A 26,842-nucleotide genomic window follows, 5' to 3' on the forward strand; every position below is an offset into this window, starting at 1 on the left:
ACCGGTAAACTACTGAACACATATGAGGATCCATGTTTTCCGCATAGCTTCTGGACTACTTTTTCTTTTTATTTCCTACGCAGCACGATCTCACTGGGCAATAGTCGAGCCCTTTGTATGTTTCAGTATTGAGGATCAGTCATTTTTATAAACTCTTCTGCTCGATTTCAGAATTTGTAATACCAGTTGCTTTTTGTGTAACCCAGGCCGACTCTTCAGTGACTGTTTTCGTTGTTCTTCCGATTTGATGAAGACCAGCTATCTGCCCAGAATTTGAATCAGAACCTGAATCTTCATTTTGAAGTTACCTGACCTCCTTTTGGTGAAACCTATTTTTGTAGGAAAATTTTTGAAAATTAGCGCACAACATCCAAAAGCGAAGGACACCGAAATCTGAAAGTCAGATGCAGATCCCTTCAAGCATTTCATGCTTGTTCCATGATGTGACTTGTACTGTGGCTCCTTGTGGTACATTCTACATATTTTTTTTTTTAATTTAGAGAACTGCAAATCAATGCAGTGTTAGGATACCCGTGTACTGCAAACGTTGGATTAGCCAGCATACATTAGTGCAAACGTTTTTGAAAATCGTGGGACATGTTTAAGTGCGTCAGAGAGGGGTTGGAGGGGAGGGGGGGTTAAGGGGTCGGGGGTGGTTTTGGATTCCTAAAAAGTGTATTGTCCTTTTCAATCATTAGTCAGGATGGGGGGAGATTACAGTTGTTACTGCTGTGTGCGATGGTTTAATAGAAGACAAATAGTAGAAGACATAGCACAAAAGTCTTCTTTCTACTGGCTTAGCAAGCGGTACATTTTATCAGAATTATCTGCAGTATACAGGTGGTGGTGGTAAAAAGCGCTTAAGAATTGGAATTAGGTGGTGAAAAGATCAAAGGTACAAATATTGATGTCCATGTACCACGGCATGTCTAAGTTTATTTCAACTTTCATTGGCGAGGAACTATAACTCTGTTATATGTCTGAGATAAGTTTTTAATGTATCTTTCACCACCTTTCTTTTTTTTGGCACTGTAAATGCGACTCCATTGTGACGATGGGTTTAAATTGAGCAACAGTGTCCGAGAGTATAAAAAAGTGCGTGGGATACTGGCTCAGATTAAAAGTCCTAGTAAGTCTAAAAAGTTGTAGAAGTTAATGAAAAGTTCAATAGAACCCTTAATGAGCGAACATGGAACTTCAATAAAGATTTTGGGTTGCCATAAGGAAGGAACTCATCGGGTACTGTTAAATTACAGTGGAATAACATCGAGAGGAACTTTTCAAATGTTTTTAATAACCAAAAGTATTTCTAAATCGGCCACCCCAGGATACCTAACCATAATGAGTTCGTATTAATTGGTGACACTGTAGTGAAACTTAATTTGCTTGCCTGCTAGCTGGTAGCTATTTTGCCTTTTGTTGTGTTAGTGCATGTATTTGTGTACAGGTGTAGTGCAAGGTGGAAGGGTTGGACAGATTGGGCAATAATAGTACGTGTTGCAGGATGTAGATGGATAGTTTGGGTGATGGAGTTATAAGGATGTAGAAGCGTTTGACTAGGTAGTTCTTCGGTCAGTTAGAGAACTTTTGATCTGATTCGGACTTTTCATGGACCCACAAGCTAAACTTAGGTGCAGAAAAGCCCTACACTGGTGTATGTTGGGAAGCACAGATTGACAAAATCAAAAGTTGCACGAGGTGTGTCCACTAAATGAACTTAATGTGGTGGAAAAATCACTAACACAGTGGATTAGCTGTACTGGTAACTTCAGTTCTAGGGACGGGAAACTGGATATAACATTTTGCATGAACTGTCATTCTGAAAACATAAGTTTAACAAGTTACCATGGAAAAAAAACCTTCTGATGTACCTGATTCTTTCTTCTGTGACACGCCTGGTATAAACCTGGCAATAGCCACAACCTACTTTTTTTGGTAGAATTTGTTTCTTTTTTTAACTTAAAAATAAATACAAAATATACTTGCTAACAGTGGGTTTCAGCCAGTCCTATTCCACTTTTTTCATTGGTCTGTTTTTGTGTCATTGACATTTTGCTTCCACCCACCACAGAATAGAGGATGAAGCAGTGGGTCAACTCAGGGCTGCCATGGCATCCCTCACTGAGCAACAACATTTTCGCCCAAGCACAATGTCCACATCTGCTTAAAATGTTGTCCCTTTTACTACCAGGGTCTGATGCACTGTTTGTCCCCTCCCCACCCAAAAAAATATATTTATCACTTTTGCTTTTTTTGCAAGGGCCCACTATCACCGCTACCAGGCCCTCATATCTAATTGGAGTGTGCTGCATCAGGGGTGTTGAATTTATTAAAATATCTACTTGGCCAGGGGACAGGTTGCTTCTCAAATCTACCTGTCCTGTAAAAAGATCTACTTGTCCCTTTGGTGCCATGTAGTGTGGCGCCAAATTATGGCAGCAATCTCATTATGTAAGAGCTCTGATAATAGCCTCTCTGATTATGCGAGGGCTACTACCACAGTAGGGCTTGAATACTTGCAGTTTCAATCCCTACTATAGCAATTTCCTTATTTTGCCACCTTTCTGCAGATCTGCATACTGGGGCTGGAGGAAGCAGTAAGCAATAGTTCCAGGGCTGGAATGCCTTTGAGTCTGCAAACCTACTAACCTGCATGTTTTAAAGATTTTCACCAGCTTCTCTCTAATATTTTCCCATAATAAGAAAGGTTGGACATTTACTCCTGACAATGGCAGAATTAGAACTTCTTCAAGGGTTGGGAAGAAAGTGGCTGGAGGGAAAATGAACTTGCAAATGCTCAATAGATTTTCACATGAGCAAATCTACACATGCTATTTACCCACGCTAAAATACAGTTCACAAATATTTTATAGGGGTACAACATATGCCATGGGTGCACTTTTGTGACTTTCATTAAGAATTTGGGGCCACATGTAGGTAGGTTCAGATTTGCGACCCGCAAATAGCGAGTCAGAGCGACTCGCAATTTGCGAGTCACAAATCCGAACGTAGGATGGTGTCCCTGACACGATCTGTGATTCGCAAGGGCTTCGCAAATGCCCACCTCATGAATAATCATGAGTTGGGTCGCAATTTGCGACCCCCTTGCGAATGGCGGCCCTCACAGGGATGGTGGCCTGCTTGAGACAGCAGACCACCATGTCTGTGACTGCTTTTCAATAAAGCAGTTTTTTTTTTTTTTTTGTAATGCAGCCCGTTTTCCTTAAAGGAAAACGAGATGCATTACAAAAACGAAAAATGAAACGTTTTCGTTTCATTTTTTCAGAGCAGGCCGTGGTCCTCAGGACCACTGCCTGCTCTGAATTTTTTTTTAACAGTGACATTCACAATGGGAACACCCCTTCCTAAAAGCGAGTCGCAAACCTGTTTTGCGATTCGGTAACCTGGTTACCGAATCGCAAAACTGGGTTTGTGCATCGCAATGTGCTTTTTGCATGTCGTAAACAGCGAAAGTCCCTGTTTGCGACATGAAAAAAAGCTACCTACATGTGGGTCTTGGTCCCTAATTAGGTCTGGTGTTAACAAAGACATTTTGTTTTTACTAAACTTCTATTTCTCTCTCTTTCGGCTGGCTTTACTGTGAGTGATCGCATTCTGCTCTTCTACAAGGAGCATACTGGCACACAAAGTAGTTTTGTTCAGTGTCAGGAACTACAGTGGCAATCAGTGACGTAACGCAACTGGAGGGTGCCCCTTTGCAAAGAACATGGAGGAGCCCCCTCTCCAGACTCACTCAGGGCAGGTGCTGTGCTGACGGGGCCTCCTGGAGGGCGGCTGCTGGGCCTTTGTTATGCCACTGGTGGCAACGTGTGCTTTTAGAGTTCAAAAACGTTTTGGTTTTTTTTGCCAGTGTTTGTTACAATGTTGAGGGCCTGGTAGCTCCCACAACAATACAGTGTTACAAAAGCCATGTCAAAACAAGACAAGCATTGATGAAACTAAAAGACTTATAAAAATATGTCAGATCAGTTGGCTTTGTCAGTGTTTGTTTATTTTCATGCTTCCCATAATCGTGTTGAAAATGGTTACACTGATTTTCCATTAGAAATATTTTTGGGAAATACTAGCATGCATCAAAACATTTTACTAAATTACACTTCATTTGCATCTAATCAGAGAGCATTCTGGGAGCATTATACTTAGCCTCATAGCCTAAACTTTTCAAACATGTGTATACACATTTTTTTTTTTTTTTTGTACTGGAACCAACGTCAGTAGTGAAGTGTGACCTTAAAACATTTATTTACAGCACTCACCCTAAACCCTCGGCCTGGAACGACTCATGTTGGCCCTCCGTCCTCAGACCCCCGCCCACCCCTGCCAGCCACGCAAGAAACCTCGGCTTCATCCTGGACTCCGCCCTCACCATGTCCAAACAGGTCAGCGTCGTCTCCTCCTCCTGTTTCAACACCCTTCGAATGCTCCGCAGAATCTTCAAGTGGATTCCAACAGAAACCAGAAAGACGGTGACCCAGGCCCTCGTCAGCAGCAGACTTGACTATGGCAACGCACTCTACACAGGCATCCCAACCAAAGACATCAAACTCTCAACGCATCCAAAATGCTTCCGCCCGACTGATCCTCGACATACCCCGCCGAAGTCACATCTCCCCTCACCTAAAGGAACTCCACTGGCTCCCGGTAGACAAGAGGATCACCTTTAAACTCCTGACCCACGCTCACAAGGCACTTCACAACACCGGACCCTCCTACCTCAACACCAGACTTAACTTCTACACTCCAACACGTCAACTCCGATCCGCCAACCTCGCCCTCGCCATCGTACCCCGAATCCAGCGCAAGACATCCGGCGGCAGATCCTTCTTCTTCCTCGCCGCCAAGACCTGGAACTCTCTCCCCACATCTCTTCGCCAGACCCAGGACCTCCTCGCATTCAGAAGGCTCCTCAAGACCTGGCTCTTCGACTGCTAAATCAGCAGCGCTCCCCCCCCCCCCTCTCAGCGCCTCGAAACCCTGACGGGTACATAGCGCGCTTTATAAATAATATGATTGATTGATTGATTGATTAATAATGAAGACTTTCAAATAATGAACCATAAATACAAGTTCGAACAGCATTAGCTTTAGGAAACACATTACCTCAACTGCAGAGAGTTCCACTCTCTGTAAACAGGCAGCCAAAGGGGTTTATGCTGCAGAGGGTTGGGCCTACTTGTCCCAAGGACAAAGTAAACATAAAAACTTGTTGCCCTTGACCCCAAACAAGATGTCCCATAGGAATTCCACATCCCTGCTGCATACAGCGCTGGCTCTGTCAGTGGCACCTAACACGAAACAGGCTTTAAAACCATGCAGGATGTTCGCCTGTGCATGTGTACCCACGATGGACATCACGTAATGTTCTATATGAGTAAAAACAATAAAAAATGGCTTTCCTGGTCACTTTTTTGTTACTTCCTCCACTCCTTTCTCAACCTTTCATCCCATATTTCTTTGAAAGGGCTGCAAGGCTGCATTAATCACTATACAATCAACCGACATAAAGAAGCCTCACATGAAACTGATTTGGAAAAAGGATGTCTATTTGTAGATTAAGAATGGAATGGGAACACACTCATAATTACTGGCCGGCAAGTTATTCCACATGGTAAAATATTTTGCACGTGCAATAAAAAAAAAAAAAATGCAAATACACTGTTCTTCAAATTGTATTCGGGTGGTCTGTCTGCCAGTGTAGTAAACCCTCTGGAATATGTATGGAATAACGTTGGATGCCTATAAATTGTCAATTATTTTATGTGCGTATGTCATTGAGGTGCTTCAGGGTATTCTTGTGAAAATCCAGAGTCTAGGTAATGCATGCAATGTGAAGACCTAACCCTTTGATGTGTAGATGTGACTTTTCAAACTTTTTTTCTAGGTTTAATTACTTGACTAATTGGTACACATCAGTTCCTATTTTAAAAGTATGTAAAACTAAATATGCCCTGGCGCCCCGGTCCATTGATCAGTGGATGACTTGGAGCCATCTCGAACTAAATGCTTCCAAAACGGTAGTACTCACATGTGGTGACTGGAAAAATGATGACCCACTGTGTGCCTGGCCTGACGATCTTGGACCACCTCCTCAATATATCTGAAGAAGTTAAAAACCTTGGAATAACCATGGACTCCAAGTTAACAAAGAATATCCAAGTGGACAAATTAGCACGAACAAGCTTCATCACATTGAAGACTCTGCGACGCATCTTCCCCCACCTCGGATTTCTGCACAAGGTGCAGGCTACTATCTCTCTTGTACTATCCAAACTGGATTATGCCAATGGCCTCTACCATGGATCATCTCCATCTATTATGAAAAAACCACAACACATTCAGAACTGTGCTGCCAGGCTACTATTACATGTAAAGCCACAAGCTCACATCTCCCCTGCCTTGAGAGCCCTACACTGGTTACCCGCCTCCAGGAGATTCACCTTCAAGCTGCTTTGTATCACCCACAAAGCTATACATGGAACAGGACCGCTTCTTGTAAGAAACAAAATAACCAAATACATTCAACAAAGAAACCTCCGCTCAAGATTGGCACCCCGCCTTAGAACACCATCATACAGGAAAAATACTATAGGTGGTACATCCTTCTCCGTTCAAGCAGCCAAACTATGGAATTCATTACCCCCAAATAGAAGATCCACGGATAACTATCTTGTCTTCAGGAGACTACTCAAGAGTTGCCCTTTCCTTCATAACCACCATATTCAAACTGCAATGGACTAGATATGCCCGTGTTGATAAACATTTTTAATCTGATTATGTGTATATTCTAGATCTTTAGGAAATATGTATTGCTATTATGTCATAACAAATTACACAGATACTCTTTAAACCTGTTTAACAAATGTATATTTACTCATGGTTAAATAAATATATATGTGTATATGCATGTGTATATGCATGTGTGTATGTATATGTGTGTATGTGTATATATATATATGCGTATGCTATTCTATGCTTAACATGTTCATAGATCACTGCATAGCTCCTAGATAAGTTGCTATATTAGATACTTATGAATCCCTGCTCTCATTTGTATATCACACTGATCAAATGTTTTATTATCATAAGCATTTCCCTATTCAAAAATTGAGGACAGATAAATAAATGTTAGAAAAGTACACTTAATAATTGACTTCAAATATTACAAATCTTGAAAGTCTGTGTTTTTACAATACTACTTTTCTTCTCATATCATTATACCCATTATATTCCTTGAATATATATTCCCTTACTATGTATTTACATATCTATTGATTTATTACTCTAGTCCTACTGTATTAGAGAAACAATTTAATACAAATAAATGAAATAAAATCTATAAATAAAATTAAAATTATAATTAAGTAAATTAAAGTAAAAATAATAATAGTGAATACATTAAATAAAAATAATGATAACAAATGAATATATATACAGACTTTCTCAGATTACTAGAAGGTGTGGCATGGCAGTCTGACTATATGTTGGTCACTATAGACGTAGTCTCTCTTTACACATCTATTTCGCATGAACTCGGCATGTAAGCAGTGAAATCTTTTTTTTTACAACAAAGAAGTATTCATTTATTGCAACATTCTGAGATGTTACTAGAGATGACGGAATTGTGTTCAAGGAACAATGTATTTATATTTAACCATCAGATTTACAAGCAGATTTGTGGAACTGCCATGGGAGTTTCATTTTCTCCAAGCTATGCGAACCTGGTGATGGGTTGGTGGGAGAAGTGCATAGCATGGGACCAGGAAAATGAGAAATACATGGAGAAAGTGGTGATATGGTTACGGTATATAGATGACTTATTTTTGATTTGGAATGGTACTGAGGAATTGTTCAAAGAATTTGTCATTGAATTAAATACGAATAATGTTGGAATTCAGTTTACATGTAAAACAAGCAAGACTTCTATAGAATTTTTAGATGTGATGGTATATATAGAAAAAAATGTGTTACAGACAACATTACGCAGGAAATCCACGGCAACTAATAGTATCCTACATGGATCAAGCTTTCACCCTAAATAACTTATAAAGAGTATTCCATATGGGGAATTTATTGGAATCAAAAGAAATTGTTCAAATTAAAAAGATATGGATATTAAATTTAGGGATACTGAGCAAAGTTTCTTGAAAAGAGGATACAGAATGAGAGAGGTGAAACAAGGTGAGATCAAAGCAAGATCAAAAACATGAGCACAGATATTGGTAAATAGAAAGGAATGTGAAAAAGAGGTGGAAACGCCTAAGATAAGATTTATAATGGATTACAGTAAAGAGAATCAACAGATATTGAATATTCGAAACAGGCACTGGTATGTGATCAAAAAGGATGGTGATATTGGATCACAAATTGGCACTCGTCCATTTGTAACATATAGGAAAATATCATAATTGAAAGATATGTTAGTGAAAAGTCACTTTGAAGTACCGGCAGTCTCCAACTGGCTAGTAGATGGAAATAAGGGCTTTTTTTGCTGCAATAAGTGTAAAGCATGTAAGATTGGCTGCAACAAGTAGGGGGTTATAGATTTTTGGGGTAAAGAAATCCAGATTAAAGATAGGATCACATGCGAGACCACATTTGTAGTATATGTCATAGAATGTCTTTGTGGCTTGAGATATGTAGGCAGCACCATATGCCCCTTAAGAAGCGTATTCTTGAACATATTAGGGCAGTACAAAATTATGACAATACCTATGCTATGACCAAACATCTACAAAATCATGAAAAATCAAGTTGGTTACATATGAGATACTTTGGTATCGCAACAGTAAAGAAACAAGGAGGGGACAGAGTTCAGAAATTGAGGCGAGTAGAGGTACATCATCAGACTAAAAACAAAGATCCCGTTTGGGATAAATGGTGACGAGGAATTGTATGGTCATCTGTAAATTTGTAAAATAAATAAGAGGAATGACCAGACAAATTCTAATGATAAGGATTAAATGCACCAGGTGTGAAATAATAGATATATGATGCTGACAACACAGGACAAGTTGATTTATGTAAATGAAAAGTGGTACTAGACCATTATCCTGTAAAATGTATTATTATACTATATGATACAATATTAGCACAATCTGGATAAAATAGATGTATGGTGCAGTTTATGGAATCATTGTAAAAATGGAGAAAGATGTGTTGATCAGCAGAGGTTAATATTATATAAGTTGGTGTGATGATTAGAAGAAACAAACGTATTTTCGTTTTAAATGTAAACATTTGGTTTGTAATACAGTTATGTTTTTTTTTCTTTTCTTTAGTTTTTTGTTCAATATCACAAGTTCAAATTGATTGGACTACATATCTCAGAATGCCACATAAAGGTATGTAGGGATAAAGAGTATATATAGTCAAGAATGGATCACTTAATCACCGTGATCAAGAACTTGTTGGTTGAAACGCGTTGGTGTTATCAGTTACAGATTAAAAGAAGAAAATCAAGAATGCTGTGAGTGCCGCGTCACTGAGTTTGTGTCAAATTTGTGTGGTGATTAAATATAGGGAAATGGTCCTTCCCTGACGTGGGCACCGACGAGAGGAGCGCGCCTTGAGTGGACTGCTTGTGGAGAATATATATACACACACAACTATAAATAAAAAAAATAACATAAATGTACTCTCTTGTAAGCTTTACTTTGTCTACCCATCACCATATGTCATGTCTCTATCACTCTATCCTCCATCCCCCCTCTGACTCATCCCAAACCCATTCTACTACTTTCATTTCCAAAACAACCCTGCCTAAGCTCTTCCCTCCTCTTCCACATCTAGCTCATCCAAACCTCAGTTTACTACTATGATCACCCAAATAACCCCTCTAAATTCTTCCTCATTTATCTCATCTTTGACTCATCCAAAACCCCTCCTACTTCTATGATCTCCCTAACGCTTTCCACAGACTCTTCCCTCCTCCATCTCTCCTTTACTCATCCTAAACCTCATCCCATTACTATAAAATCCCAACTAACACTTCTGAAATTCTTCCCCCATCTATCCCTCCATTACTCTAGTCAATCCAACTAACAAACTCGCATATCCTCTGCTCAAAGTAACTCATACTAATACTAAAACTGTACTCACATTTCCCTATACTAATCCACCACTAATTCCTCTTGGGTTCCGGAGCAGCGTGCTATTCGGCAAAAAGTGCTTCAACGCCTCGTTTTAAGCGCTATATAAATACTATTACAATACAATACAGTGGCCTTATTGTGTTCATTTGACCTGTCCTATAGCTTAACAATGGTACCCCTATTTGGTCACCCACTCCCAAACCCCAGCAATGGAGGCTACACTTATTAGTTTGGAAGAGTAAAGTACGAAGTTTATTGTCTGCTTTACTTGCGAGTGATCCATCATATTTTGCTTTGTGCTCTACATTCAGAGCAACAGTTTTGTTATTGTTTCCCTGTTCATTGGTAGAAACCTTCAGCTAACTAGTCATTCTGGGTGGCTGTCCACTTTCGGAAACTGCGTATCAACCAGTCATGCACCCCAGCTCACCGGTCACTTGTGTTGGCAGTGCTTCAACAGTCGCAATCGTACAAGAGTCATATTTAATTTTCTCCAGTCAATCAGGCATTCTGGGGGGACAGCCATTTTCGGTAACTGTGCTTCAGTCACTTACGTACGCCAGAGACCATTTGCTTCCAGTAGCCATGCTTTAACAGTTGCAATCTTACAGCAGCCATGTTTAATTCACTCTCAGTCAATTAGGCATGCCCCAGTCAGTTAAGCACACCAGGTGAACCTTTATTTCCGGTGGCCATCCTTCAACATTCAGCATCTTATAGGTGCCATAGTTTATTCGCCTTCAGTTAATTGGGCATACCTGGTCGCCGTCCACTTTGATAGCTGTGCCTCAGTGAATCAGGTGCTCTGAGTGGACCTCCATTTTGTAATGGCCGTGTTTGACCTCAGTCACCTTCACTTTGACCAGGCCTACCATATGACCATAACACTTCCTACCCAAACATGCCCTTTCAGCTGATCATGTAATTGATCCCTGACTCCATCATTTCTAGGTTCTAACTGTGGCCATGTCGTCAAGACGTATTGCACTGCTGTGTTTTCTTGGGTGCTGCTTCTTCCACTTTGACTGGTGGCTAACCGTGAACAGTCGATCAGTTTGTCAGCTGTGCCACTTATTTGTGCATAGCAGCTGCCAACGACAAAAACAAATAAGTTGGTTCATATTTGTTTGTTTCTTACATACTCCGCTCAATGGACCATTTAATCAAGTATACTGGAATGATTATCCCATGGTTAGCCAAACCAGACCACCAGTGGACCAAATTCAGAGACGATTCCTTTAAGATGGTTTATAACTTGCCATTTCGCTTCCCAGTTTTTTAAAAATCTTTGAGCACATTCACCACATGTGGTTCGTGGTGCCCTCTTAAAACATCCTCTCTAGCAGTGATTGACTCTGAAAACAACTTCCAGTGGAACTGTGTGATGGTGTCACTTTTTCTTCACAAAGATTCCCATCTTCAAATGCTGATGCCATCAAAACTGCTCTAGTCAAGGCTTTACATCTATTAAGAATTCTTCTCAGACCAATGAGTCTGCCTTTCGGCTTACATGCTCCAGTTCCACACATGCGGCTAAACTATTGTGTGGCATGGTGATTTCCTCTTGGACCTTTAGAAAGACATGGCACGGCAACCTCCTCCTGTCAGAGAATATCATAACATCTGAAGTACCTGTTTGCTGAGCCAGAATATGCATCTTATCTTGTAGAATCCATTCATGGAGCTGCCTTTGGTGTGAGGTACTATCTCCATTTCCTCTGCCTCCTCCTGCAAAGGCCCTGGCTCTTTTTAGGTTGAGCACAGCAGCGCACAAGCACAGCTTTTCCGATGTATGTATCTGGGCTTTTAACCACTCCCACATATGTATCTGGGCTTTTAACCACACCCACAGCACACCCATCACTATCACTCGTTCATGGGCTTTCCTTTAAAAAATCCTGTTCTCATTGGTAAATGCTTTATGTTTGTCCCTCCTTGGGGTATTTTTTGTTCTCGCCTTGGCCATCGACCCTGTTACATGGATAATTGCACTTTTGCCGATAACTTTGACTGCAAGCGAACTTCTTTTTCCTTTTGTGTGTTTCCTTTGAACTCACGCTCATGGCGGCGGGGCGCTTTAAATCGGCTCGCTTATGTCAACCGTTTTACGTTTTATTTTTAGTTTGTGTGGCAAGAAAAGTCCAGTTAGGAATTTACAAGGGTAATAGTTCTAAACCCAGGCAAACGCAAAACCCACTGCACTGCAAATGCTTGTTACTTTTGCAAACATTACAGATGTATGCAAACTGGTTTACAACTACATCTCCACGCATTCTCCACACACACCTACTGCTCTCCAGCCTCTTTTATTTTATTAAATAGTCTGCTATTTCAAAAGAATATCGTGCAGTAAATACACAGGAGGCATACAAAGGCCTTCAATGACAACTGTGTACTAACACTTTATTTGGAAAGGACAAATATTAGAGACAAGTAACCCATTTGCCCTAATGAATGCCCTTGGCCTAGAGACGGCAGAAACATGTTGGTCTAGCATGGATGAATAGGTCATTGAACCTAATGATCATCCATCCTTCTTCTGGTTTTAGATATACCTAAGGCACCCATTAATAAAGGTACATTCCCGGGTTTACCCTAAGGTATTTCTAAGTAATCTGGACCCTTTCTTTGGCTAGTATACCTTTTATCAAGAACTCCCTACTATCGAGGTTGAGCTCATGCCGGTAATATCATCTTACCGGGGTGGGATGAGGCTGCCATGGATAAAGCATTCCACAACAAGTGGGAGAGGCTTCCTCATTCAATGCAACTGGCACTTCTAGCTTCTTTAAGTCTTAAGTGGAAGCACAAGTGGGGCTATCTAACCCTCAATAACGGGTGTGTCCCTTAAGTATGCAATAAAGCCACTCCCATCGCATCTTTTTGTGGTATTTCGCGATTGTCCATAGGATCTGTAATGGCATTCCTTCAACTCTCCTTTTGTGACTGATGTGTGTGACGAACGCCAGGAATGAGCCTGAACACTCTGCAGACACATATTGGCTAAGAGCACCAGTGTCGCTAACTTGCCCTCTGGATTGGGCAGTTGTTAGTCTGCCTTCTGGTAAACAAACTTGATGCACCCCATAAGCTATCTGGTAATGGACACAAGCATGGAAGATAGCTGGTGGACAGCACTTAAGCCCTTGACTCCCTGAGAGTAACAACAGTGAGCGGGTGAGGCTTTTAAAGTTTGAGGCACCCATATCTTAAAACCTACCTGTTCCAGCACAGATTTCTGGCAGCGGGGCATCCACAGCAGGTCAGAGTGACCAGAAGCTACAATTACTTTGAGGGTAGTCTTGATAGCTGCTCCAACCAGCAAAATCTGTGGGTCATTTAAAGCTATAGCAATGACAGCCTCTTCCAACCAGTGAAACCGGACTGCAAGCTAAAGGTGTGAGATCGACTTACTACTTAACCCCTTAGGGGTTAAAGCCACTCATAAAGGTAATAGACTCCTTAAAAGAGATGCTCTTTTGCTTCTCTCCTGGTCTGCTCGGCTGGTATGAATTTGTGGTTCCTTGGAGGCCTCAGGCCATCAAGCTGTCATCAGGCAAATCCTTCTAGGCAGCTGGGCTATCTTGCCAGCTATCAGGTCACTCCTCAGGGCTGCCACAATCCAGCTTCTCATCAGACAACCCATTTCTTCCTTCTCTTCTCATGTTCCTAGAGCAACACAATTCCACAGCCTTTTTTAAACTTGGGTCTAGTCTGACAGAAGGAGAGTAATCCAGCAAAGATTATACCCTTGCTCCTGCATTGGTGGACAGGCCTAATTGCTTAGTGTCAACAGTGAACAGAGGAGTGATGGAGGAGTCCAGTACTCCTACCCTCCTGATGATTTATACAGACTACCAGATACAACCTGAGGAAATTTCACATTTACATATCTGTGGTTTCCTTTGAGCCTAGAGATGCATTCTGTTGCTGACCAGATTTTGTAGGAATCCTGCCCAGTTTCCACACTGAGACAGTGCTGCCTGGGAGAGATGTGATGTACAATATCCCTCATCTAGAAGCTTGCTCTGCTCCTGTTGCCAGGGAAGATGTCCACAAGACAGGACACAAGCTGAGGTGTGTTTCAACCAGGCCGTTGAACTTTGATTTGGGACAATGGGGTTGGGCTGGAGAACACCCCCACTCAACAGGTAAACTTATGTTTTCTTTTTTTAGGAAAACAGGGAGAATGGATGTGCAGGCTCAAATGTCACAGACCGATCTCTACAGTCCAGCACAAAGGAAACCACCTAGTTATGCAGCACACACACGTAGGCTCTCATGAACCACATTACTCACAGTACATTCATAACTCATATTCACAAACATTAAGCGGGTATCCTCTGTACATGCTCAGACATGATAAAGGTTAATGATCCCAGTTATGTGGCCTGAACTAACGTGTACTTGAGATAGTCAGTTAGGAGTCTCCTCACAGGTAAACAGGAATGTGTCCCTGAGTAGAATTTAGCTGTTCTTGCTGTCAGTCACCAAACAGCCTGGGAATAAATTACAGAAGCCACTTTCGCACAGCGTGAAGAACACTCTGGGTAGCCCCCTGACATCAGGGCACAGATCAGAGCCAACCACAAAACAAATCACAAACAGCACCCCCAATGGGCCTTGTTAAATTAAAACGTAACTCCCCCATGATACAGATTGCTTGTTCTGCATCATAATGCCTACTTATATGAATACTAGGCTCCGATAAGTATGTATACTATACTACTACTGTACTTGCCACTGTGGTGCACTGTATAACAATTTACCTCGGTAAATTCCTTAAACACTTCTGCAACTGTGACACTTTCACGCCATTGGACACTATGTAAACAAGCACTTAGAAAGCCAATAGGCCTGGCTTTGGCATGATGGTGCAATGGCGATTGTTTCTTTAACATTTTTTAACTGCAAACATAAGGCACAAAAATAAAAAGAGAAAAAAACGAAAACAGCCCCCTAAGTGTGGCTTACCATGTGATTCAAACAAAACTTCTAGATTTAAAACAGTGACTGATGTAGCTCTTTTACTAGTGATGGCAAAACCAAAAACCTTTCAGTTGCACCATGCATTTTACCATTATTTGTGAAGGTAGCAAGAAGAAATTGTCAACCAACCAAGCAGTCCAGTCAAATTGCAGGTAATTAGTAAGATGTCACTTAAATACTTTATAACAGCTACTTCAAACAATCGCTGACATATTCAATAGGTCTGGCCTTTTGCATTGCTGCATTACTTCAAGTCATTACTAAAAGGCCCACACGAGTCAGAAGCAACAGGTTGAAGTCTCTAACAAGGCTGCAGTCCTTCAAGACATTCTTAGATGCCCCTCTCGAGTCAGAAGTAAATGCTTAAAATGTCTGTCATAAGGGTGAGCGTAGGAAAGTACCCTCTTTCTTGGCATAGTTACCCCCATTTTCTGCCTGTTGTCAGTGTGTTTGACCGTGCTCACTGGGGTCCTGCTAACCAGAGCCCCACTGATTATGCTCTCTCCCATCCAAATTGGTTACCTGTACCATTTTCACCGCACATTTGGCATACTGGTGCCCCAAAGTAAGTCCCTAGTATATGGTACCCAGTGCATAGGGGTAGCAGGTGATCATGAGGAGGCCATGCAAAGTGTATCTGCAGGCCTGCTATTGCAGCCTGCATGAAAGGGTGCATGCACCCTTTTCACTACAGGTCACTGTAACTCACACCTATGTCAGGCCCTCCTAGCCCAGAGGGCAGGGTGCAAGTACCTGTGTATGAGGGAACCCCTGCATTAAGAGAGGTGCCCCTACGAACTCCAGTTCCATTTTTCTGGACTTCGTGAGTGCTGGGACCCCGATTTATGCATGTACTGGACATAGGTCACTACCTATGTCCAGCTACATAATGGTAACTCCCGACCTAGGCATGTTTGGAATCAAACATGTCGGAATCATATCCCAAATCTGTTGCCAGTACTGGTAGTATGATTCCATGCACTCTGGAGGCTCGGATCCCCAGCATTGCTCCACCAGCCTTCTGGGGTTTTCTGGTCAGCCTAAGCTGCTGCCACCCCTCAGACAGGTTTCTGCCCTCCTTCTGTTTGAACAGCTCAAGCCCAGGAAGGCAGAACAAATTATTTTCTTTGGGAGAGGGAGCGATCACCCTCTCTCTTTGGAAATAGGTATTACATGGCTTGGGAGCGGTAGCCTCCACAAGCCACTGATATGCTTTGAAGGGAACATTTGGTGCCCTCTGTGCATAAACCAGTCTACATCGGTTCAGGGACCTCCAGTCCCTGCTCTGGTGGGAAACTTGACAATAGAAAGGGGAGTGACCGCTCCCCTGTCCATCACCAACATAGGGGTGGGGCCCAGAGCTCCTCCAGAGGGTCCCTGGGCTCTGCCATCTTGAATCCAAGGTTGGCAGGGACCTCTGGGAGCATCTGAGTGGCCAGGTCAGGCAGATGAATTCAGAGCCCCCTCCTGATAGGTAGTCACCTGGCTAGGTGATCAATCTCTCTTTCAGGGCTATTTAGGGTCTCTCTCTTGGGTGGGTCCTCAGATTCGGCTTGTAAGATTGCAGCAGAACACCTCTGCAACCTCTACTTTGACTTCTAGCCACTGGAACCGTGACTGGACCCTCCAGGAACTGACAATCTGCATCCACGACGAAGACTCTGCTTGCAACGTTGTTCCCACGGCTCCTTCCAGCTTCTGCAACATTTCCCTGACTGCATCTTCTGAGGGCGGCAAGCCTTCAGTCTGCACGAGAAGGAAGAAGAACCTCCCTTGGAGTGAAGGAGTCACTCCCTTGCATCCGCAGGCACCAACTGCAACAACGACCGGCTGCATGGATCTCCTCTCATCCTGAGCTGCGTAGATCCTGCACCACGGGTGGCGGTCCCGAGTAGTTCTCTTGGTTCTCTCTGTGATCTGTTCAACTTTGGTGTAGGTAATCCCTTGCCTTCCCACGCAGGACAGTACCCCCGTGCACTGCATCTCTTGCAGCTACCAAGGGTTGTTTGCATCTCCTCAAAGGGACCTTCAGGCTCTTTGTAGCCCCAGCACTCCTTTCTGCGAAGCAGAGCCCTCTGCGTGCTTCTCCTGCAAAGTGGGACCCTTCTTCATTTGTGTTGCGTGGGCTCCCCTGTGACTCCTAGTTCCTCGTCCAGTGGGTCTCCTTCTTTGGACTCTCTGCCTTGCGGAGGGTCCCCCTAAGGCTCCCCCGTGGGTTGCGTCCTCCTGGACCTTGTTGGTAAACGGCAGCTCCACTTTTCCTTCACTGCGAATTCTGCCTTTGCCAAGGCTTGTTGATGGTTTTTCCACGCAACTGACCGACTGCAATCATCCATCCGGTGTGGGACGTCGACTGCATCCTCCAAGAACTCTTCACCTGCCCTAGGGCTGCATTCTTGATCATCTTCATCCTACCGTCGACCAACTCCTCCATCCACAGCTGGATGGGTAGTAGCTACTACTCCTCCTGGACTCTTCTGTCTTTTCTGGAATTGGTCCCCTTCTTCCACAGGTCTTCCTCTTCAGGAATCCACCACTGGTTTCTTGCAGACTTGTCTGGGTGTTGCATTTTCTTCCTTTTGGGTGGTTTGGGGAAAATCTAGTAATTTACTCCTTTCCTCCTGGTCGCTAGGGGGCACCATGGTACTTACATTTGGGGTTTCCTAGTACCCCCAGCTCCCCTCTAAACATTCCACTTACCTAGGTGGGGGTCCTGTGTTTGCATTCCATTTTTTAGGTATATGGTTTGGGCTCACCCTGGGTCACTATTGTCTATCTGCTTTTGCACTGTTTTCAATCACTTTCAATGCCTATTGCTGATTACTAGTGTATATATCTAGTGTGTTACTTACCTCCTATTGGAGGGTTGCCTCTCTAGTACTTTTTGGTATTTGTGTCACTAAAATAAAGTACCTTTATTTTGTTTTTAACACTGAGTGTTTTCTTTCATGTGTGTAAGTGCTGTGTGACTACAGTGGTATTGCATGAGCTTTCATGTCGCCTAGATAAGCCTTGGCTGCTCATCCACAGCTACCTCTAGAGTGCCTGGCTACTCGATACTGCCTACACTACACTAACAGGGGATACCTGGACCTGGTATAAGGTGTAAGTACCTCAGCTACCCACCACACAACAGGCCAGCTTTCTACAATGAGATAGTGTGGCTTCAACATAAAAATGTACCTATACAAATTTGGTACTTTTGTTAGTTCTTTCTATAGGATAAATATGACAGCACTGTTTGATGATCAGTAGGAGGAGTCAATTTTGCAACTTTCAATAAACGCCTGTATTGCTATGGAACACTTGTGACCGTGACTACTATACATCAAGACTAGCAGACTCTAGTAAATTCAAGCGCCTTACACCTTATTCTTAGCAAACTGCTTTTTTGACTGCTACTACACTTATGCACTAAATTGCAGTTGCTTACACAAAAGTCGGCCTTTGAATGAATTGTGCTGCTCCACTGCAGTATATTCTGTGGTGCAGTAGGGTGAAGTAAAATGTCAGGATAGGGCAGATTGGTGCTATACTCACAGATAAAAACATCAAGATTCACCAATATGCTGAAGACACACAACTGTACTTGAAAATCTTGTCTCCTTCAGGGATCCAAGCCTCAATCACTACCTGCACATTATTCAGTCCTAGATGTCCAACATCTATCTGAAAACTCAACTCAATCACAACAAACAAGAAGCAGTACAAACCTGTATCAATTACATGCATCACGAGGGCTTTGAACCCCAACTTTCCCTCAATGCCATATCACTTGTATTCACTCTGGACTTCAACCTCACCCCTCAAGAAACACTGCAAAAAAAGCAAAGGCAGCCTGCTATCAGCACCCTCTTCCAAAGCAAGATCATCTTATCCACACCATAAAGAAATTTGATGAGATGACCCATCCTGATGGAAACCCATTGGCTCTATTTGTCACCGTACACCATCTTTAAAACTAGCTGCATCATTTAAAAGGCAATTCCGACAGCACCCCAGCTTATCTTGCAGACAAGCTCACAATCTCTGGTGGCTCTCTGCACACCAACAGCCAGGGCACTATTATAATGCAGACTAAAAAGTGTAAAAAAAGAAAACACCATGCCTTTTCCATCTATGCACCCAGGATCTGGAACAACATCCTTATATGCATCAGAACCACCACCACGACCAAATTGCTCCAATTTAGGAAAGTGCTGACAACGCACCTCTTTAATGAAGACTACATCACAATGCATTAATTGTCCACAAACCAGGTACCTCTCCTATCACTCGTTGACACCATGCTTGTATTTGACACAAACAAATACTACATGCAAGCATACATATACACTAATTTTGTTGTTACCATACACTTTTAAGCCCCAATACATGTAAAAATGTTTTTGAAAAATTTGCTTACAGAGTACTGTTACTAGTCACAATTGCTTGGTGGCTATTAACTCCCAAGTTTTAGCTCTTGCATTTTATAACAATGTTCCAACCTAACAGTATGTCAAAACATTTAGTTAATTTACAGAGCCTTCTTCCAGTAGATTTTATTTACCTCTTTAAATATTAATTCCCCTCGATAATCTGCTCTTTTCTCCCATATCATGGGACCTAATATTCCAAAAGTAAATCTAAACTTTCTTCATATCAAGTTAGTTTAGCTACCATGATCAATAACAACATACAACTCATATATTGACTAGACTGCTTGAAGAACACTATTAGGAACTAAAAATATAAATGTTTCTTGTGAAACCCAAACCTCTTTTTGCTTGCAAGTATCATAGCACCATCTCAGGCAAAGTTAAGACTGACCTTTGGAACTCCAAGGACAGATCCTCCTGAACATCTGTGTTCTGAAAGTTTATCACAATGTCTACAAATATCAAAATTGCCAGTGGAAGAAAACTCAGTCTCTGGCTACCATAACCAGCTATATGGCCTTCACGTCAGCTTGTATAAAAATTGGAAGATCATGATTCAAGCTCCTGATTTGAACATCCACATTTTCTAAGCTTTGTCCCCTGATGTCAAGTTTTCCAACACATTGACAACCACCTCCCATCACTTACATCCATTTGTCTCTATCCTTTTCTTTGTACCTGTGTTAACAAACAAGTTACATACCTTCGGAAATGCCTTATCTGGTAGAGAGACAGACTAGCTTTGAAATCAAACATGAAGGAGGGGAAATGACAAACTTATACGGAAGAGCATCCGTGAGCCTGGTCACAAAGTCACAGGCGAGCGCCCACACATTTCCTGTGACGGACTGCAACCATGCAAACAAAAGAACCACCATGTGTGGAACGACAGACAAAAATGATCATAAATGGCATTGGCAGTATACGAACCGCTGAATAGAAGTGGTCTGCACCACCAGATGCACGTAATTGTGCCACTAAGCAAAATCTCCATGATGGAGAAGAACATAATAACAAATGAACATGCAAGGAGCAGGAAGTTCACACTGGATGTTAACTGACAACAAAAATACACTCCAGAAGGAGGACTAGAGGAGGAAGAGGACCAGACATCAAGTCCCACCATGAGCATCTCTGAAGCGGCGCAAAGCCGAATCGGCATGCTCGCTAAAAAGGGACTTGCCATCAAAGGGCATATCAAGCAATGAATCACGTATGGGTTCTGAGAAATTAGAAGAACGTAGCCAAGCCCTTGGCCATAGCGCTACTGAGAAAGCCATAATACACCCAACAGAATCGGTGGTATACATACCACAGCGAACACCAAATTCGGCAGCCTGTTGAACATCCTGTATCAAGGGCATAAGAGCAGTTCTAGCCTTATCAGGAAGAGAAGGCTACATATGCTCCACTGAGTCCCACAGAACATGGGAGAAGCAAGCAAGTACACAAGGGGTGTTAGTGGAATGCAAGGCCAAAGAAGATGAAGATCATCCTCCTACCAGAAGCGTCTAGCTGCCTGGATTCTTGCTCTGGTGGTACAGGAGGAATCTGCGTAAGACTGTATACAGCCAAAGCATTTTGCACCACAAAACTTTGAGTCGTCGGGTGCCCACAGAGGCATGACAGATCCTCCGGGGTTGGCCTGCGTCTGTGAGAGACAAAATGTTCCACAGGGAGACCAGAAACTGGCTGGGTCCAAACTCCCAAGAGGATATCATAAGGAGCCTCACAATAAGGAAGGACTTGCTCTACAGAATACTTGTCAGGATATACTGTAGGAGGTTGTAAGTGCATCACCTCTGAAACCTGTTTCAACACAGGGGTGTGGAATTTATTAAAATATCTACTTGTCCAGGGGACAGGTTGCTTCTCAAATCTACTTGTCCTGTAAAAAGATCTACTTGTCCCTCTGGTGCCATGTAGTGTGGCAACAAATTATGGCAGCAATCTCATTAATTAAGAGCTCTGATAATAGCCTCTCTGATTATGCCAGTGCTACTACAATAGTAGGGCTTGAATACTTGCACTTTCAATCCCTACTGTAGCAATTTCCTTATTTTGCCACCTTTCTGCAGATCTGCATACTGGGGCTGGAGGAAGCAGTAAGCAATAGTTCCAGGGCTGGAATGCCTTTGAGTCTGCAAACCTACTAACCTGCATGTTTTAAAGATTTTCACCAGCTTCTCTCTAATATTTTCCCATAATAAGAAAGGTTGGAAGTTTACTCCTGACAATGGCAGAATTAGAACTTCTTCCAGGGTTGGGAAGAAAGTGGCTGGAGGGAAAATGAACTTGCAAATACTCAATAGATTTTCACATGAGCAAATCTACACATGCTATTTACCCATGCTAAAATACAGTTCACAAATATTTTATAGGGGTACAACATATGCCATGGGTGCACTTTTGTGACTTTCATTAAGAATTTGGGGCCACATGTAGGTAGGTTCAGATTTGCGACCCGCAAATAGCGAGTCAGAGCGACTCGCAATTTGCAAGTCACAAATCCGAACGTAGGATGGTGTCCCTGACACAATCTGTGATTCGCAAGGGCTTCGCAAATGCCCACCTCATGAATAATCATGAGTTGGGTCGCAATCTGCGACCCCCTTGCGAATGGCGGCCCTCACAGGGATGGTGGCCTGCTGGAGACAGCAGACCACCATGTCTGTGACTGCTTTTCAATAAAGCAGTTTTTTGTTTTTTTTGTAATGCAGCCCGTTTTCCTTAAAGGAAAACGAGATGCATTACAAAAACGAAAAATGAAATGTTTTCGTTTCATTTTTTAAGAGCAGCAGTGGTCCACAGGACCACTGCCTGCTCTGAAAAAATATTTACAGTGACATTCACAACGGGGAAGGGGTCCCAAAGGGACCCCTTCCCTTTTGCGAATGGGTTAGCACCCATTTGAAATGGGTGCAAACTGGGATTGGTTTGCGCCCGCGGTCACAAAACAATCCTACATTGCACTGGGAGTCACAATTAGGAAGGGAACATCCCTTCCTAATTGCGAGTCGCAAACCCGTTTTGCGATTCGGTAACCAGGTTACCGAATCGCAAAACTGGGTTTGTGCATCACGATGTGCTTTTTGCACGTCGCAAACAGCGAAATTCGCTGTTTGCGACATGCAAAAAGCTACCTACATGTGGGTCTTGGTTCCTAATTAGGTCTGGTGTTAAAGACATTTTGTTTTGATTAAACTTCTATTTCTCTCTCTATCGGCTGGCTTTACTGTGTGTGATCGCATTCTGCTCTTCCACAAGGAGCATATTGGCACACAAAGTAGTTTTGTTCAGTGTCAGGAACTACAGTGGCAATCAGTGACGTTACGAAACTGGAGGGTGCCCCTTTACAAAGAACATGGAGGAGCCCCCTCTTCAGACTCACTAAGGGCAGGTGCTGTGCTGAAGGGGTCCCCTGGAGGGCGGCTGTAGGGCCTTTGTTATGCCACTGGAGGCAACGTGTGCATTTAGAGTTCAAAAACCTTTGGGGGGGGGTTTTGCCAGTGTTTGTTACAATGTTGAGGGCCTGGTAGCTCCCACAACAATAAATTGTTACAAAAGCCATGTCAAAACAAGACACACATTGATGAAACCAAAAGACTTATAAAAATATGTTGGATCAGTTGACTTTTTTCAGTGTTTGTTTATTTTCATGCTTCCCATAATCGTGTTGAAATTGGCTACACTGATTTTCCATTAGAAATACTTTTTGGAAATACTTGCATGCATCAACACATTTTACTAAATGACTCTTCAAAGAAATAGCACCTAAAATTTCATGGTAGCGAAACTTTTTCCCTACTTGCATTTTTTCTGAAGATTTTATTTTAAAAGCAAAGACTCTTCTCTCTTGCTTACAAGCTTCTGCAAACATTTGCATCTAATCAGAGAGCATTCTGGGAGCATTATACTTAGCCTCATAGCCTAAACGTTTCCAACATGTGTGTGTACACGTTTTTTTTTTTTGTACTGGAACCAACATCAGTAGTGAAGTGTGACCTTAAAACATTTATTTACAGCACTCACCCTAATAATGAAGGCTTTCAAATAATGAACCATAAATACAAGTTCGAACAGCATTATCTTTTGGAAACACATTACATCAACTGCAGAGAGTTCCACTCTGTGTAAACTGGCAGCCAAAGGTTTTGTGCTGCAGAGGGTTGGGCCTACTTGTCCCAAGGACAAAGTAAACATGAAAACTTGTTGCCCTTGACCCCAAACAAGATGTCCCGGGCAACGGGCTATAGGAATTCCACTTCCCTGCAACATATCTGTAAAAGTAGAACTAGCCTCAGTAGCCAAACCAGGGGATGAAAGGAGGCTGAGATGACGGCAAGGATTCAAGACTGCTCGCATTGGCCAAATCAAGCAACCAATCTGAGTGTGAAAATGGATTGGTGCCTGAATGAGGAGGCTGAGGATGTCCAGGTCAATCCAATGGAGAAACAAGATGTAGAGGGTCAGTTAATGAAGGAATATTCAACTCCAACAGCGCTATTCCTAACATCGGTGACGACCGACGCCAAGAGGGAGAGACCTCAACCTCAGAGATGGCGTTGTCTGATGGAGAAACAACTATAGGGGCGTCCAGTGAAGTCATATGTGCCACCACTGCCAAGGACGTCGTCGGAAGGGAGGAATCAAGCGCAGTCGATGGGAGTTGCAAGAGGCTGTGCATCAGCGCCGATCCGACTCCGAAGTCAAAGTTGAGGGTTCAACGGGCACCAAGGACAAACTCACCAGTGAGGACCCCTTTGGAGCACCTACCACCTCCTAAGAGCCCGAAGGCGCACCAAAGGGAGGAGGAGACCTAAAAAACGCATGCAAGGATGAATAATTGTCCAGCATTTGGGTCAGAGTTGCACCAGGATAAGGTGGAAGGGACAAGGTCGACTCCTTTACCGACTCATCCTCAGAAGATCTGAGTGAGTCTTGCGGGAGCGGTGAAGCTGGAGGAGGACACAACTTCACCTGAGGACAACGCTTACTTGGAGGCATCGTCGAAACAGGAGACATCAAGGGAGCCACACGCGACTGACTCCTAGAACAGTCTCTGGGATGTGAAGTAGAAGATGACGGACTACAAAGCCCTTAACAGTCTTGTGAAGACTTCAACACTGGCGGCGCCAAAAGCTTCATCCACCACTCTCTTAATTTCTTAGGCCTCAGTTGTTGACAGGTGTCGCAGTCGTTGGTGTGGGTGCCAAGGCACCACTTGCAGACGGGGCGGGTGTCCGTGACCAACATCTAGCGAGCACATGGCCCACAGGGCTTAAAGCCAGTAGGCATAAACACTGTTCCAAGTAAAAATACTGTGAGAAAACTGAAAGCCAAAGAGGGCCACAGGAACTGCTTCTCCGGATCTGTGCTGCTGCACGGAAAAGAAGAAACTGACATTAGCATGTTGGGGGAGGGACTATATGAACTCCGTCGAAGTCTTATCCGTGGAGGAGGACGCTACGGAGTCACACAACGCCCTCTACCGACGCACAGAGGTGCTGCTGAAGAAAAATTCCAGATCCAGTGTGACACCTGGGGGAGAATTCGAAGATAACAAATCTGCGGCTAGTTCTCTCAATAAGATTAGCCCCTTAATGTTTTTAGCAGGACGATGTTGACCCTCTTTCAGACTCTACTAATGACTCCCCTAATCTTGTAGAACCCTCAAACCAGATGTTTCTGTAGACATTTTGCCATTTTCTCAACTCCACATAATGGCTACTTGACAGATTGCCCCCCTTCATTCTCCACAATCTATCCTCAAAGTCCAAACACACAAAATTGTTCAGCTGAGACTTGATGTGGCTTCTCTTTGTATCTATTTTGGTACACCAAGATAGTTTTCACTTTAATCAGATCCCGTTTATAAATTTTGACCATTGCCCCTGATTCCCTTTTCACTAAAAAAGCCCACATCTTCCACATTAAGGAGTCTCTCCGACCACTGAACATGGATATTTATAGCACTTCTCCATCTATTAACTCAAACAACCTAAACACCATTGTCCCAGACCTCTCTCCATTACTCAAGTTTTTGCCAGGATTACAGCACTCCTATTTGATCAAGTAGTTGAAAGCACTGGGACAGAAGCCGCAAAAAGTTATCTTTCCTCTCTTCTTTGTATATGATGACAAGACTCTTCTTTCTGGATGCAGGTCTTCTTGCTCATCTATGGCCAATCCTCTCACCTAGATCTTTCTTTAATAGCTTGCCCCTCTCAACACTCGCCCCATCACTGTTTGTGCTGACACACACCCTGATGATGCAGACTTTATCTAACATTCAGCCATGATGCAATCACCAATTTTAACCATCTCCACATCTAGACATTCAAAAATGAGAGTTTGACCTTTATACTTTAGCAACCAGATCAGCAATCAAACCTATGTATATAGCCAATTTCTCATATTGGTTTTAGCTACCATATCTACATTCAGACCACAATCTAGATTTCATCACACTGATGGAAACCTGGTTTATACCCTCCTCCAGGCACTACTCGATCTTTTACTGTCAAATAGGTATAAGCAATCACACACAGACAGAACACAAAACAGGAAGACGGGCAAGCTTTCAGTTGCAGAGACTCCTCCATATGCAAAACTCTGACCTTTGTGAAGCTTCACCCAAAGGTAATTGCTCCCCAAGAGGCAACATATATTCCAGCACTGCTCTGGGAAACAATACTTTAATTGAAAAACTGATTGACTACTTGACCAATCAAATATTGTCCTTGTCTAACCACATCTTCCTTGCAGACTTCACTCTTACCTGTATGCAAAGCAATGACACCCATGTATCCAATCCTAAAATATTCCTCAATGAGAACTTTCTGAACCAACATTGTAATAAGGCCTCATAGAAAAAAAAACTTTATAGGTGACCTAGTTACCTCAAAATCTACATTCAGATGTCCAGTCATCTCCAAATGAGTGATCCAACCACTTCCTCATCCTGTTCACTTTTCTACTTCCCCCAGCCTCAAAGGCAAAAAAAAGAAAATAAACCTCCTACATTAAGTCACAACGAATTGACAAAGAAGAGTTTATCGCAAAAATGTAAACGTCTGTCCATCACCTACCATTATTCCAAACACAGTTACCTGGTTATCTCAAATAATAACACTTGTGATGTAATTTCAAATGAACATTCCCCCATGAAAAATAAGTTTAAATCAACTCAGATGATAGCTCTCTGGTTTCCTAAATATGTAATAACAGCGTGAAAGCTACTTGTGCATCTTAAAACAGATGGATAAGTTCCCACCTATTGCCCCTCATTTAGAATTTGCTGGAATTTAGTGTAGGGATACC

General features: G+C 42.7%; 1 protein-coding gene across 2 annotated transcripts in view; it reads right to left on the bottom strand.

Moving 5' to 3' along the window:
* The window catches only part of BDP1 (BDP1 general transcription factor IIIB subunit), a 1,097,554-nt gene that overhangs the window by 4,264 nt on the left and 1,066,448 nt on the right, over positions 1 to 26,842 (bottom strand). The gene's annotated exons all lie outside the window — the stretch shown is intronic.

This window comes from Pleurodeles waltl, chromosome 1_1 (genome assembly GCF_031143425.1).
Source record: "Pleurodeles waltl isolate 20211129_DDA chromosome 1_1, aPleWal1.hap1.20221129, whole genome shotgun sequence".
In the NCBI taxonomy this organism is placed as follows: Eukaryota; Metazoa; Chordata; class Amphibia; order Caudata; family Salamandridae; genus Pleurodeles; species Pleurodeles waltl.